Source organism: Phascolarctos cinereus, unplaced genomic scaffold (assembly GCF_003287225.1).
Source record: "Phascolarctos cinereus isolate Bilbo 61053 unplaced genomic scaffold, phaCin_HiC Scaffold_4;HRSCAF=312, whole genome shotgun sequence".
NCBI classification, from domain to species: domain Eukaryota; kingdom Metazoa; phylum Chordata; class Mammalia; order Diprotodontia; family Phascolarctidae; genus Phascolarctos; species Phascolarctos cinereus.
In genome coordinates this window covers 684,789,356-684,805,993 of record NW_027555847.1, presented here as the reverse complement: position 1 = coordinate 684,805,993, position 16,638 = coordinate 684,789,356, and positions in this window count along the sequence as shown.

The following is a 16,638-nucleotide window of genomic DNA, read 5'->3' as shown; positions in this document are numbered from 1 at the left end:
CAAGGTCATGTCAAGATATACCCCTCCTCCCCAGATTTCTCATCCTCTAGAAAAAGGCCTTTCTCCCTTGCTCCCCCTGAGGTCACATCAGGACAGAGGAGCGTGCCACCGGAGGCTGGCAGCTCTGGCCAGGAGCCTCGGTAACGAAATCCCCCAGGGGACCGCTGGGACACCTCCAGGCCAGCACTGGTCCCATGGCAACATGGCAGAGAACACTGGGGCCCAGCCCAGAGGAGCCCGGCCCAGCCCAGCCCAGCCCAGCTCCCCAGCTCCCTCTGTATTGACATTGGCTCTGGGGCTAGGCAGCCTGTTTATCCAGAGAGACTTGGAAACAATGAGGCTGATTCTAATGCGCCAGCTGGGGAGGGGGGGGAATGGAGGGCAGGGGCCCAGAAGGGCAGAGCAGACCCAGAGGGAGGCTTTGAATATTAATGTCTTTGCTCCCACTCCACTCTGTCTGGGAAGCCCTTCAGTTCTGCAGGCAATTAGGACCAGGAGAAAAGGAGGAAAGCTTCCCTCCTAGCCCAAGGCTCCAGACACACTGAGCCCGGAGCAAGGCTTCCAGGAAGATTCAGAGCTGTAAGAGACCTTTTGGGTCATCAAATCCAATCTCACTCCATTCTACTTGTTCTACAGATAAGGAACTGAGGCCAGAGAGGCCTTAACTTGGCCAATATCATTCTGGTAGAACCCAGAGCAGAAGTCAGGAACCCTGGCCCCTGGAGCAGGATGCCACCAGTTAGGCAGTGGTAATTCAGGTATATATTAAGGGCATGGTGATAGTTCATGGGGCAAAGGGCATCAAGTCAATCAATAAACATTTCTTAAGTGCCTACTATGTGCTGGGGATATGAAGAAAGGCAAAAACACGGTCCCTGTCTTCAAGGAGTTCACATTCTAATGGAGAAGACAATGTGCAAACAAATAAATGATATATACAAGATAAATTGAAGATAATCTCAGAAGAAAGGCATTAAGAATTAGGGAAATCAAAAAGGTTTCTTGTAAAAGATGAAATTTTAGCTGGGAGTTGAAGGAAGCCAGGAGGGAGAGATGAGGAGGGAGAGACTTCCAAGCATGGGGCACAACCAGAGAAAATGCCCAGAGTTGGGAGATGGGGAATCTTGTACAAGGAACATCTGGGAGACCAGTGTCATTGAGTCACAGAGTCAGGATTCAGTTTGAGATTAGAGGAGGGTTTGGGGCACAGCCTGGAATGTGGCATAGGCTTAAAAGATTATTTGTTGGCTAGGATCGAGTTAAAGTTAGGAATAGGTTTGGGAGATCAAAGGACAGGGTATGATCATTGGGGACGCTGAGACCAGAGATCTAGTCACCTGAGTGTCTCCCCAAGATAAAGTGGCAAACTTAATTAGCAAGAGAAAGAGATGGGGAAACATTATTTCACTCAACTAGCATTTATTAATTTCCTACTAAATACCAGGTATTTACTAGGCTGGGCTAAACATTGATTTTGTTTTACAATTTCTTGATTTCTCATAAAGTCATTACTTCCATTTGCTCCATTCTAATTTTTAAGGAAGTATTTTCTTCAGTGAGCTTTTGGACTTCCTTTTCCATTTGGCCAATTCTGCTTTTTAAGGCATTCTTCTCCTCATTGGCTTTTTGGACCTCTTTTTCCACCTTGGGTTAGTCTACTTTTTTAAGGTGTTGTATTCTTCAGTATTTTGGGGGGAGGGGTCTCCTTTAGCAGGCTATTGACTTGTTTTTCATGATTTTCTTGCAGCCCTCTGATTTCTCTTCCCAGTTTTTCCTCTACTACTTTTCTTACTTGTTTCTCAAAATCCTTTTTGAACTCTTCTATGGCTTGTGACCGATTTGTATTTTTCTTGGAGGCTTTGGATGTAGAAGCTTTGACTTTTTTGTCTTCTGGTTGTATGTTTTGATCTTTGTCACCAAAGTCAGATTCTATTGTCTGACTTTTTTGAACTGTTTGCTCATGTTGCGAGCCAATTGCTTGACTATTAAACTCTTTGTTAAGGAAGGGGTCTGCTTCCAGTGTGAATAATGTGCTGTCCCAAGCTTCAGGGGTTTTGTGCAGCTGTTTTCAGAGATACTTCTAGGGACCTGTAAATTTTCAGTTCTTCCAAGGTGGTATGATAAGGGGCGAGGTGTTTACTCCTTTCCTGGCCTGGGCTCTGGTCTATGAGTGACCACAAGCACTCTTTTCTGCCTTGGAACTGTAAGAAGGATTCTGTCTTCATCACCACCACAAGCTCCACCACTCCAGCATTCCCCCTTGTCCCAGGACTGCCACCCAGAACTGTGACCCAGATCCAAGCAGGGGACAGCAAGAGAATCCTGCCTCAGCACCAGCAAGGAGATCCCTACAATCCCCCCCCCCCATCAGCCACTTGATCCCCTCTCTGTCTGTGGGCTGAAAGCTCCAGAAGCAGCTGCTGCCCAGGGCCTGAGCCAGGGCTAGGGCCAGACCAAGCTCTTCTCTCACCAAGACCTTTTCTACTGACCTTCTAAGTTGTCTTTGGTGTTTGTGGGTTCAGAAAACTGGAAACTGCCACAGCTCCCCTTAATTCAATCTGGGAAACCTGACTGCTTCAGGTTTGCTGAGGCCTAGTCTTTGTGCAGCCCAAGCTGAACTGTGCTCCTCTTCCAGCCTGGTGTAATAGACCTTTCCAATCAATCCTCCAGGTTGTCTTGGGCTAGAAATTTGTTTCACTCTGTCTTTTTGTGGGTTCTACTGTTCTAGAATTTGTTTAGAGCCATTTTTTACAAGTATTTGGAGGGGTTTGGGGGACAGCTCAAGCAGGTCACTGCTTTTACTCCACCATCTTGGCTCTGACCTCTGGGCTAAACATTGGGAAATGAACAAAACAAAACCAGACCCTGCTTTCAAGGACTTCACATCCTACTTGGAAGGAAACAGACCCACAGATAAATCAACACAAAACAGATATACCAAGTAATCTGCCCAGAGACTTAGGCATGGCCTCGATGACACTCAAGGGATCCCATCTAGCCCAGTTACTCCATCTGTGCCCAGGAGAGCACTTCTTTCAAATTAAGGGTGAACATGGGGACTTTTCCTGTGCTGGAGTGATACATTTCAGAGACTCTCAGATTCACCAGCCTTTGTTTTTCTGAGACTCTTCCTGCCAAAATTGCCTTGGTAGAAATCTTATTCATTTCAGAGATTGGGTCACTGGCAACTTTCCAGGATGATGGATGGGCTGGCTCCACAAATACACTGAGAATAGAGGTTGACTCTGGGCACAGTAACACAGAGAACCCCATCTACACCGGGTAGCTGCGTAAACAAGCAAAGGGTTTTCAGCCTTGATCAGAGAGAGTAGAGAAAGACCTAGAGCAGACCTTGAAGATAAAATCTGGGATTCAAGGCTTCAAGTGCCCAGCCACAAGCTTGGACCAGTATTTAGGCTACTCAGTGGGAGAAACAAAGGAGGACCAGCCCAGTCCCTGCCCTCAGAGAGCTCCCAGTTTGGGGGACAAAGATCCAGGCCCTGCCTTTGAGGCCCTGCTGGTTTGGGGGAGACAGAGGAGGAGCAGACACAGACCCTGAGTTTGAGGAAGATGATGAGGGTGTCAAGAGTACAGGCAGCTTGGTGAGGACCTGGGCTGTAGATGGAAAGAGGCCTGGAGGCCTGGCCCCTGGCCACAGGAAGGGAACATGGTAGTAGAGTGGAAAGGACACTGTCTTTGGAGTCAGAGTGCTCAGGGTTCAACCCTCACTCTGCTGTGTACTAGCTGTGAGACCCTGGGTACCTCTGTGGACCTCAGTTTCCTCTATAAAATGAAGGTGCTGGACTGGATGGCCTCTAAGGTCCCTCCCTTCTTAATCCTGTGATCTCCTGATCCTACTACCAGATAGCTTTACATACCAGGCAGCTCTTTTGTAAACCCCCCCACACCCCTTTCCTTGATGGTAACCACAAAGTATGACTTGACTCTAAGAAATAGAAACTCCAGCTTCCATGGACATCCCCTTGTTGCCACCTCCCAAGTCAGATGCCCTCCATTCTGAAGCCTAATAAGGATTATTGTAGCTATAGTCTCCTTTGGAAACTCCCAGAAAGGCTTCCCTGACTCTCACAGGGTGACTGGGGGCAGGGGATCAGACCAGCACCTGTTAAAAATATGTCACAGTCTCCCTACTTGACCTTGGAGCCCAGCCATCGGGGAGGATAAGAAGAGCAGGCATGCATATTGTACTTAAAGGCTTGCAACACTGTACAATTTTCTTATGAGAGTCTTGCAGAAACCATTACAGCCAGGTGCTAACGGTATTAAGATCCTTACTTTAAAGGGGAAGAGGACACAGACCCTGCCTCAGGGAGTTTATTTATAGTCTTTAGGGTTAAAAGAGTGAAAAATGGGAGGGGGGAACCAGCCCATCACAAGAAGCATTTCATGGGGTCATAAATTTAGAGCTGGAAGGGACCTGACAGGCCATTCAGTTCCATCCCCTGAAATGAGAGAGAGAGAGAGAGAGAGAGAGAGAGAGAGAGAGAGAGAGAGATGGATGGATGGATGAATGGATGGATGGATGGATGGATAGATGGATAGATAGATGTAGATGAGAAATAGATAAGTAGATAGATTAGGTAAATAGACAGATAGATACATGGATGGATAGATGGATAGACAGACAAACAGATAGATAGATAGATATAGATAGATAGATAGATAGATAGATAGATAGATAGATAGATAGATAGATGGATGGTTAGATAGGTGGATAGATGGATAGATGTAGATGAGAAATAGATGATGATAGATAGATAGATAGATAGATAGATAGATAGATAGATAGATAGATAGATAGATATGCCTGAGAAATAGATTTGAGAGATAGATAGATAGATAGATAGATAGATAGATAGATAGATAGATAGATGATAGATAGGTGGTAGACAGCTAGAAATAGATGAAAGATAGCTAGCTAGATAAGTAGATAGATATGGTTAACTAAAGATAGATAGATGGATGGATGGATGGGGAGAGAGAGGGAGAGAGAGAGATGGATGGATGAATGGATGGATGGATGGATGGATGGATAGATGGATAGACAGATGTAGATGAGAAATAGATAAGTAGATAGATTAGGTAGATAGACAAATAGATACATGGATGGATAGATGGATAGACAGACAGATGCATGGATACATGGATGGATAGACAGACAGACAGATAGATAGATGGATGGATAGATAGGTGGATAGATGGATAGATGTAGATGAGAAATAGATGATAGATAGATAGATAGATAGATAGATAGATAGATAGATAGATAGATAGATAGATAGATAGATAGATAGATGATAGATAGATGATAGATAGGTGGTAGACAGCTAGAAATAGATGAAAGATAGCTAGCTAGATAAGTAGATAGATATGGTTAACTAAAGATAGATAGATAGATAGATAGATGGATGGATGGATGGGGAGAGAGAGAGAGAGAGAGAATACAGCACAGGTATATGAAGTGATTCACCATGGCCACACAGGTAGTCAGAAAGTGAGGCAGGAGTAAGACTGTGCTCTCCTTGTGCTGAGTGCCCACCTGCTTGGCCCTGTGCTGGTCTGCTGGGTTCTAGTTGTAGGAGTAGAGGAGAATCTCTGCTACAACACACGAAGCCAGTAGTCCCATGGTCTTCTCAGGAACTCCTCCAGTGAGGGGGAAGCCATTCTCTCCTGAGGAAGCCCTCTCCCACCTTTAAATGGCTCCTCTTGTTAGGAAGTTTTCCTGCACCTCAAGCTATGATTTCCTCTTGTTCTGTCCTCTGAGGCCAAGCAGAACAAGCCTCATCTGTCTTCCACATACAGACCCTTCAAATATTTGAATACGGCTCTCATGGCCTTCCCACTCTCCCCACCAGCCTTCCCTTCTCTAGATTTAACTTTTCCAGTCCCTTTCGCTGATCCTTCTATGGCAAGATCTCAAGACTCTTCACCAACCTAGTATGAATGATGGATCAATCAATTAAACAACCATTTACTAGGCATCTGCTATGCGCCAGGCACCTTACTAGGCACTGGAGAGACAAAGAGCAAATGAAACTGTCCCTACCCCAAAGGAGCTTTTACAAGAAGCTTTTTAATTCAATAAACATTTATTAAGTATTGACTAGCTAGGCGAGTTCAAATGTGGCCTCAGACACTCATTAGCTGTGTGACTCTGGGCAAGTCACCTCACCCTGTTTGCCTCAGTTTCCTCATCTGCAAAATGAGCTGGTGGAGGAAATAGCAAGCTACTCCAGTATCTCTGCCAAGAAAACCCCTAACGGGGTCATAAAGAGTCAGACACTACTGAAAAACAACAACAACAACAACATACCAGGAATTGTGCTAAGCACTTTCTGGATTCGTCTTAATGCTAGTGCCTTCCCTCTGTTAATTATCTCCTATTTATCTTGTCGACAGTTTTTTGGCACATAGCTGTTTGCAGGTTTTCTCCCCTATTAGACTGTGAGCTCCTTAAGTGCAGAAACTGACTTTGGCCTTTCCTTTTGTCTCTTTTGTTTGTTTTGTTTTGTTTTTGGGTGAAGCAATGGGGTTAAGTGACTTGCCCAGGGTCACACAGCTAGTAAGTGTTGTGTGTCTGAGGTCGGATTTGATCTCAGGTCTTCCTGAATCCAGGGCCAGTGCTCTATCCACTGGGCCACCTAGCTGCCCCTTCTCTTTGTCTCTAACATTTAGCTCAGTGCCTGGCACATAGTAGGAGTCTAACAGGGAAGATGACGTGTATTTAAAAGACATCTATAGATATGGACAAAATACATGTAAAACATTATATGTTCTCCAGCTAACCAATGTCCTTCTTGAAAAATGGTGCCCAGAACTGAACACGCAATCCCTAGAGGTGATGCAACCACAGGAGAGAACATCTGAATGACCACAGAATCACACTATCAATGGTCTAGAGCTGGTAGGGATGTCGGGAGCCATCTGTCCACCCCACCCTCCCTTGTTTTACAAAGGAAGAAACTGAGGCACAGAGAAATGAAGTTATTTTGCCCAAGGCCACCCAGGTAGTGACTGAGGCAAGATGTGAACTTTGGTCTTCCTGATTCCAAGCATTCCTAGAAAAGATTGTCTCTTGTAGTGTAGCCCAAGAACGCAATGGCCTTTTTTGGCCATCATGTTATGCTTTTGATATATGCTGAGCTTGCAATCCCCCAGTATCCCACCTACTATTCAGTCATGCTTTCCTCCCCATCTTGTAAGGTATGGGCAATGCAAGGACATCCTTATCACATTCCGACTCATTCCATTTGGCTCAATGCTCTAGCCCCATCAAGATCCTTTGGAGGATTCTGATTTGACTATCTGACCCCTCGAGCTATGTGACCTCTCCAGATCTGATCATCTACAAACTGGATTAGTGGGCCTAATTGAAAGAAGCACCTTGGGCTGCAGGAGAGAGGGGACAGGCTTCCTCTATCCTGCCCAAGTCGGCTCCCAGCTGGAGTAGGGGCTTCAGGTCTGGGCAACACAAGCTGGTAAAAAGCTGAGGCGACCCAGAAGAGGACAACCCAGGCTGCAGAAGGGGCTGGAGACTGAGGGCTAGGAGGGTAGGTCAAAGCAACTTGGGCTATTTAGCCTGGAGGAGAGAAACCTCAGAGCAGCCTTGAGGAACAGAGAAGTGACTACAAGTAGATAAAGGACCATCCAGCAGACCACGTGGATTGGACTTGTTCTTCATGGCCCCGGGAGGGCAGAAGTCAAAAGTGGGACCTTGTGTAGTTAGAATTCACCTCCTTGTATGGAAAACCTGAGTAGCCATTTAAAAGCATCCCAAATCGGAATGGGTTACCTCACAGGGAAGTTAAGAGGGGATGGAGAGTGAGTAGCCCACCACTTGAAGGTCTCAAAGTGGATGCCTAAAATTTGCTTGTCATAAATGTTGCAAAAGACGATTCCTGCCTAGGTATGCATTGAACTGGATGAGCTTCAAAGTCCTTCCAAATTCCGTGCTCCAGTGGAAAGGACACTGCTGTAAATTCCAAGGATCCTGATGCTGAGGCTTACTAGCCTGGGCTTGGCAGAGAGTAGGGGCTCGGTAAATGCTGGTTGGTTGATTGTTAACTGTGTGAACTTGGGAAAGTCCCCGGGACTCAGTTTCCTCATGTGTAAAGAAAAAAAAGGGTTGGACTGGATAGTCTCTGAGGGTCCTTCCAGCTCTCTCTTCATCTAGGAACCTGTGATTCTTAGAGCTTAACTCAGAGGCAGCTCAGTGTCCCAAATGTGACCCTATCGAGGCCACAATGGCAGTCCCTGGAAGGTCTTAATTTCCTCTTCGAGGACCTCATCAGTCTTCCCAGGTGATGGGGGATCAAGAAGCCCTAACCCAGCTGGGCTGAATTGAGACCCAATGGTGAGGCTGCAAGCCACCGAGCCTGGTCAGGGACAGAGAGACCCAACCCTTCACTGCTGAGCATTCATAGGGAGAGCCTCTATCCACTCCCCACTCTCCACCCCCCACCCCGCCTCCACCTCCCCCAAGGCAGGAAAATTGGCAACAATCTTGAGCTAAAGGGCAAAAGGATTTTTTCTGAGGCAAGAACAAGCTCCATGAATGTATTTTCAGACATTTAATTATAACCCTTTCAAAGCAATAATTCCCATAACAGATGGGCATCTGTCAGTAATATCCTAACAACAGGAGACACCACGCTCTGTCTGATGTTATTAACACTGGTTATTATGTGTGTTCAAAAGTCACGGACTCCAGGAGGAATATTCATGTAAAAAACAGAAGCTAAGCATAGCCACAGCCCGACTGGATTCAGCCAGAGAGCCCGCTTAATAACCCGACATGCTGAAATGTGTGATTTTTCCCAGAAATGTTTATACAGAGCCAGACGCACCTTTCCCCGAACTCTGGCTAGTCAGCCAGCCTGGGGATGTTTACAAGCCCCGTGGTGCTGCCTGGCAGGCTGCCTGTCCAGCCCTGTAAACAAAAGGAACTCAGTCTTTCCTCCAACCCATCACCTGAGACACCTTGTAGGGAGGGATTCCAAACTGCCTAAGGAAGGGGCGGGGCTGTTTATTAAACTCTTCCTATGTGCCAGGCTCTGTGCTAAGGGGAAGGACTGCTGGGGTTCAGAAGTCTGAGGGCCTGGGTTTGAATCCCAGCTCAGCCACTTGTTAGTTAGGTGACCTTGGGTGAGTCACTTAAAGTCTCTAGGCTCCTATTTCCTCATCTATCTAATGAGAGGGTTAGATGACGATCTCTAAAACACCATCTGGCGCTAAATGGACATTTCCTCCTCTCAGAAGCAGCAGATTTCTGGACGGATTCAGATCCTGCAGAGGCTCTTATCAACCAATTCTCTGGCTCTGAACAGCATCCACCCTAGAGCCCCGGGCAGAATTACCTCTGGGGGGGGGGAGCAGAATGGTATTCAATGTACAATGTAGACCAGGTCTAGGATTAGGGACAGGGGCTGAATCTGTGATTTCATTAGCATAGGGATCTCCAGATAAGAGAGAGTTGCCTAGAACACTGAAAGATTTAGTGATTTGTCCAAGATTATAACAGTCAGTATGTGCTTGAGGGAGGACTCTGCATCAGTTCATACAAGTCTTCAAAAGTTTCTCTGAATCTATACCTTGTGTCATGTCTTATGGCACCCAGGGTTTCCTGGTTTCAAGGCTGGCTATGACAAATATGGAATATATGTGGGTATGTATAAATTATGTACACATGTATACGTATATGCAGTTATCCCTTCCACATCACAGGGCCTAGGGCACAGCCTGTCTACAATCTGGAAAACCCACGTAAAATTTTTTGGCCTTCCCTTTGTACCAGAGAAGTCTGAATTTTTTTCTTTTTCTTTTATGGGGTGTTTACAGTACCTTACTGCAAAATTTGGGTTAAGTATTTGGTCATAGGCTCAGTGTCATCTGCTCCCTTCAAGTATCGTCTGTGTCTACCACAAAACTACCCCAAAATTTCTATTGAATTTCTTATGCCGATCTTCAATATATCAAAATTGCAATGTGGAAAGTCATGATGTCACTTTATTGATGGAATATGTGTGTGTATTATGTGTGTATATGATAATATATATTATACACACATACATATATATGCATGTATATATATGATGATAATTTATTTCCTCCATGAAAAAATGCTAAAAAAAAGACTTGAAAGTACCCAATTGACAAAGGCTTAAACAAGCAGCAATAATTTGTAACTACTATCATGCTCTCTCAAGAGGGTGATACTCATAATATCAAAACATGAACTATTGTGAGAGGTGGTTGAATCTGCGTTTCCCACTCAACACCCATCACGTACCAAGCCTGGTCAGCGTTTCGGCCTCCTCCATGGACATCTTCTCCAACAAGGGTATAATTGTAGAATGTCCATCTTGCTTCTGGTCCAGTCCTACTGAAGGGCCCATGAGCTCCTCACCTCTCGAAGTCATAAGGCTGCCTTTCTAAGACTGGACACATCCTTCTCAGGTTTGCCTTTCTGTCTGTCCCCTGTGGTGTGGGAAGGAGCACAGGACAAAAGAGGCAGCCAGGAGGCCAAGCCCATGTGCCTTCTTTCCTGGCCTCATAGCTACCACCATGGGTGGGGAGGGGTGTCCTTCCCTCCCAAGAAGTCCCAGAGTTACACAATGCTAGATTGTGGGCACAGAGAGAACACAAGAGAGACCGAGAGTAAAATCCCTACTTGTATTTTATACTGAGCTGACTGGCTTCTCCTCAGTTGGTGGCCCATCCTCTCTAACCCAGTTTTTGTTTGCTTGTTTATTCATTTATTTATTTTGCTGTACTAGGCTGCCTTGTATTCAACTGTTGCCGTCCAGATGTCAGGAATCAATCAATAACAGCTTCCTCTTGGTCATTATACAGGGGGAGGAGTGTGGACCCAAGATCCCCACCCCCCAGTTTATGCATCATCCCAAACCAATATGATCTTTGGCACCAAGCCAAACATTTCCTTGTATGAAGATGCCAATACTAGTTCACCACCACTAGCCCTCTTCTCCTTCCTAATTCTCTGCAGCTTCCCCTCAGCCTGAGCTCCAGGCTGTTAAACCTGTTGTTAAACCTTTCCTTTTCATCAGTAAATGTAGTCAAACAAAACCAGTCAACATTTTCATCCTACACCTCAAGTCTATCATGTCGCTATCAGGAGATGGGAAGCATGTTTCATCCTTGGTCCTTTGGAATCATGGCCATTCACTGTATTAATCAGAATTCTTAAGTCTTCCAAACTTGTTTTTCTTTATAATGTTGTTGTCATTTCTGCCCATTCTGCTCTGCAGCAATTCATACAAGTCTTCCAAAGTTTCTCTGAATCCATCCTTTGTATCATTTCTTATGGCATCATGATATCCCATTACGTTGATATACCATATACCATGATTTGTTCAGCCATTTCCCCATTGCTGGACACCTCTTTACTGTAGTTTCTAAGTCCTTGCTCCAACACAAAATACTGGAATTTGCATTTTAGTATAAATGGGACCGGTCTCTTTTTCTTTTATCTGATTGGAGCATAGGCCTGGCAGTGATATTGTTGGGTCAAAGGGCATGCATGGTTTAGTGATTTCAGGGGTGTAGTTCTAAATTGCTTTCCAGAAGGGCTAGACCAATTCCTAGTTCCACCAAAAGGGCACCAGGGTGCCTGTCATTGAACAATTGTCCCTCCAACAATTGTCATCTTTTCTTATCTGACAGGTACAAGATGGAGCAGCAAGCCTTTAAGTGCCCACTCTGCTAGGGTTGGTGCTAGGTAATGAGAGACACAAAGATCAGTCTTTCCACTGCATCCCACTCCCATATCTCTCAGGCAGCCTCCTCTCTCTTCCTCTGGCTAAATTAACCCAGCACTTCTTCCCTGCCTCTCCCTCAGTCAGGGTCAGAATCAGAATTCTTTTTTTTTTTAATTTTTTAAATTAAAAAAAATTTTTTTTTAGAAATAGGATTCTAAGGAGTGTGCTAGAGCCAGCTCATAACATGTTCAGGAGGACCAGTTGTTACATTTTCAGCATGAACATTTATACCTCAGAAATGGACAAAAGCCGCAGATCAGGGCTTGATTTATTACTTTTGGGGTTGCCTACTCTTAAGAAAGGGATAGAGAAAATGTTAATAATGCAGATTAAATTTTAAAATGTGTCCTGTAGAGATTTTCCCCCTAAAGAGTTGTTAAACATTTACCAGCACCCCCTTGATTAGAACCCAAGTCTTCCTGACTCCAAGTGCAGCCATCTGTCTGCTCTATGCACTCAGCACCTAGACCAAAGTGCCCATGGCTCCAAAGGACAGTATCCTTGGCTCACAGTGGTCTTGGGTCTGGGATAGAGGCCTTAGCTTTCGGTTCCTGGCCCTGGTTCTGGCCTTTCCAGGCCCTGACAGCCTCCCTGGGACACCCGCCTGTCTGCTTGCCTGCTTGCCTACTTGAGGTGTTTTCAAGCTTCCAGAAAGAAGACAGTTGCTTAGAGAGTTTCATAATGTTTTGAAATGCTGATGAGGCTTTAACATTAAAATTAATGACAGAGAGGCTGTGGTCTCTCCAAGAGGGAGCAGGGGCCGGATGCTTCTCCCTTGAAGAAAGAGAATGAGAATGGAGATATAAATAGAGAGGGCTCCGCTTTCCCTGACAGAATCCCTTTAATCATGGAAAATAGATTTTAAAGATTAAAGACCCCCAGCTTCAGGCAGAACCGTTTTGGAGTAATTGGGATGAGAGAGGCCTGAAGCCCCCATGTCAAGAGCAGGGAGCTGAGTGGTTCACCTTCTGAGCTGAGGTGATGGATGGGAGAGGAGGCAGGGCTGGTGGGGAGGGGGGCTGGATGTGAGGGAGGGAGGGACAGAAGCAGAGAGAAATGAAAGGGCTCCCAGGTAGCAGCTCTTCAGCTTGATGAGAATTCCTGAGGCTCAGAATAAGAAGCACTCACCTTTTGCCATGATCGATGACATCATTCCCTCAGCAAGTCAGGTTTCCCAAGGCAGGAGGTGAGCTGCTGAGGGCAAGGCCCCTGTCTGTCTGTACTCAATTGCCACCAAACTGAGAGCTCCCTGAGGGCAAGGCCTGCCTCTGCCCCAGGCTGTGAGCTCCCTCAGGACATCACCTATGACCTTCCTCTGTCTTCCCCAAACTGTAAGCTCACCCAGCACAGAAGCAAAGCGTACCTTTCTCCCCCTGGTATAGAGCGGGGTGCACAGTAAGCCGCAGAAAACAGTTTGAGTTGAATCGTGGCAAACCACGGAAAACCCAGGTCCCCAAAGCTTCCATAACAGGTCCTAGGTCTTCTCTTCCTAGGGGTATACCATTACAGAGACCAGTCCTTTCTACATTCAAATTAGGCTCAGCCCCGAACTCTCTAAACCATAACCTATTGACCTAGGCCCTAATGGGAGGCTTCTCCAGTCCCTGTTCAGCTTCCTGTTGTGCATGTGTCTTTCTCCATTAGAATGTAAGCTCCTTGAGGGCAGGTACTATTTGTATCCCCAGTGGTTAGCACAGTGCCTGGCACGTTGTAAGTATTTAATAAAGGCTCTCTCTGTCTTTGTCTCTCTCTCTCTCTGTCTTGTCTCTCCTTCTCTCTGTCTCTGTCTCTGTCTCTGTGTCTCTGTCTCTGTCTCTTTATCTGTCTCTGTCTCTGTCTCTCTTTGTCTCTCTCTGACTCTGTCTCTGTCTCTGTCTCTCTCTATCTCTAGCTCTCTCTCCCTTTGGCTCTAGGCAGAGGCATTGACTAAACTGATCAGTCCCTCTAGGATTCATCTTTTAGAATAATCAAGGGGCAGCTGGTTGGTGCAGTGGATAGCGCACCGGCCCTGGAGTCAGGAGGATCTGAGTTCAAATCCGACTTCAGACATACAACACTCACTAGCTATGTGACTCTGGGCAAGTCACTTAACCCCAATTGCCTCACCAAAAAAAAAAAAAAAGAATATTCAAATTTATTTTGACTAATGAACAGTGGCTTCTTGGGTCCAGCCTGGGCAGGTCTCTTGGAGGGGAACCTCTGAGCTCCCAGAACAACCAAGGTCTGTGAGATTGGGACAGGAGAATCAGAGGGTCATAGACTTAATTCAGCAAGGGATTTTAGAGTTTACCTAATTCAATGCCCTCATTTTACAGATGAGGAAACTGAGGCCTGGTGAGGTTAAATGACTCGCACAATGTCACACAGGCAGCAAGAAAGACTCCTCAGTCTTTCATCCTCACACTGCTGCCAGACACTGAGGCATCTCTGCTCAGGCCTCTCTTGCCACACACCTCTGGGAAGCTTCCTAGGGTTTAGAGGTTAAAGGGACCAACCTTATTTACAGATAATGAAATAGACCAAGGGAAAGGAAGGATCTTGCTCAACAACAAACAGGTAATAAGTGGCAGAGCCAGAATTTGAAGTCAGTCCCACCACTTAAAGTTTAAAGTTCTTTCCATTGAGCTATTATTTCCGTCATGATGATGATGATGGTTGTGATGATGGTGATGATGATGGTAATGCTAGTGATGGTGATGATGATGATGGTAATGCTAATGATGGTGGTGATGGTGATGATGATGGTGGCAATGCTAATGATGGTGGTGATGGTGATCATGGTGGTGGTGGTAATGGTGGTGATGGTGATGATGGTGGTGGTGGTAATGTTGGTGATGATGATGGTAATGCTAATGATGGTGATGATGGTGATGATGGTGGTAATGCTAATGATGGTGGTGATGATGGTGGCAATGCTAGTGATGGTGGTGATGGTGATGATGGTGGTAATGCTAATGATGGTGATGATGATGATGGTAATGCTAATGATGGTGGTGATGGTGATGATGATGATGGGAATGCTAGTGATGGTGATGATGGTGATGATGATGGTAATGCTAATGATAGTGGTGATGGTGATGATGATGATGGTAATGCTAATGATGGTGATGATGATGGTGGCAATGCTAATGATGGTGGTGATGGTGATGATGGTGGTGGTGGTAATGGTGGTGGTGGTGATGATGATTATTCACATCTAGTACAATCTCCTCATTTTATAGATGAGGAAACTGAGATTCAAAGTTGTGAAGTAACTTATTCAAAGTAGTAGGCAGCATAGCCAGGATTTTCTCTACCCCCTAGAAGTCCCCCAACTCCAAATCCAGTTTGCAAAGCACTTTATATGTCATTTCATTTGACTTTCTCCACAATTTTATTAGCTCCATACTCAACCAACTCCTAAGGAAGGATTCATTGATTGCCCTTCCCACCATGGCGACAGGCCCAGGGTTACTTCTTGTGGAGAAAAGAGATGTGGAGTGAATCATTGGGAAGCTTACAATATTAGGAGGGGTACTGAAGGGAAGTTAAGAGTTGCCCCATCCCCACCTTTTGCAGGGAGAATGTTAGCTCGAATTCCCCTCTCTGACCTTTCTGAGAGAAAAGGTAGGTCTGGCAAGACAAATTCAAATGTCTATAGGTCTGATCCTACTCCTTTTTTTTCAGTTTCTATCCCAGGGCCAGCCTCCTTTCAATCAATCAATTAATCAATCAATAAGTATTTATGAAAGGTTCACTCTGTAAAAATGAAACAGTCCCTGCCCTCAAGGAACTTCCCATTGAAATGAGGGTAATGTGAATATATGCACCAAAGCATAGACATGATATATATTCTTTCCTTATAATAACCAAGAGCTCAGAACTGGGGCTCGTCTGTGAAGCATTGGGTCACTGTTTGGCTCTGTTCTGGGCTGTTCTGTTCTGTTCATCTCCAGATGCTAACTCATACTGGGGCCAGACACAGCTCCCCACCCCCAATGGCCAGGAAACTCTTTCCCTGGGGGCAGGAGAAGCTGTTTCCCTTAACTGTTCATACCTTTCTGCTTAAAGTCCTGTGGCAGGGAGGGCAGAACCAGGGGCTGGGAAGCTTTGGGGTGCTACTGCATTCAGACCTCTCCTTCTTTTCCCATATTTTGCAGAAGGGAGGGATTGTACCTGAGGGCTGGTGACCAGGGTCACAGTAGGACCAGCATGATACAGTAGATAGCAGCTACATTTGGAGTCAGAGGTGCTGAGCTCAGTTCTGCTAGGCTACTTCCCACCTAGGTGACAATGGGTAAATGTGGGGTTTGGACCAAATGACCTATAAACAGTCAGTCAACAAACATTTGTTAAGCACCTAATATGTGCCAGACACATGGTAAGGACCTTTAAGATCCCTTCCAAATCTGAAATCCTATGAGAAACATAAAAGACTGTGTTTAATTTGTGATACTGACCATGAGTTTTAGAAGCCTTCAGAGTAGGGAAGATCACTTTGGACAGGAGGAACCTAGGAAAAAAACAATGGATTTGAAGTCAGAAGACTTGAAGTAAAATCCTACTACCTCGGGAAAATCATTTCACATCTCTGGGCCTCAGTTCTCTCATCTGCAAAATGAGGAAGTTGGACTGTTTATAATCTCAGGTCCCTGCCAGCTCTAAACCTATGACCCCATGAGTCTCTCAGTGCCCAGCCATTATCACATTATAAGTTCTCGACAAAGCAGCAACATTGGCATTGTTAGAGAGAGTTTCCTCCCCAGGAATTACTTACACTCATGGAGTCAGCAGGACTGGTACTCTCCCCCCACTCCAAAAAGCACTATTTGAAAGCTCACTGAGCTGGCGTTGGAAGGGA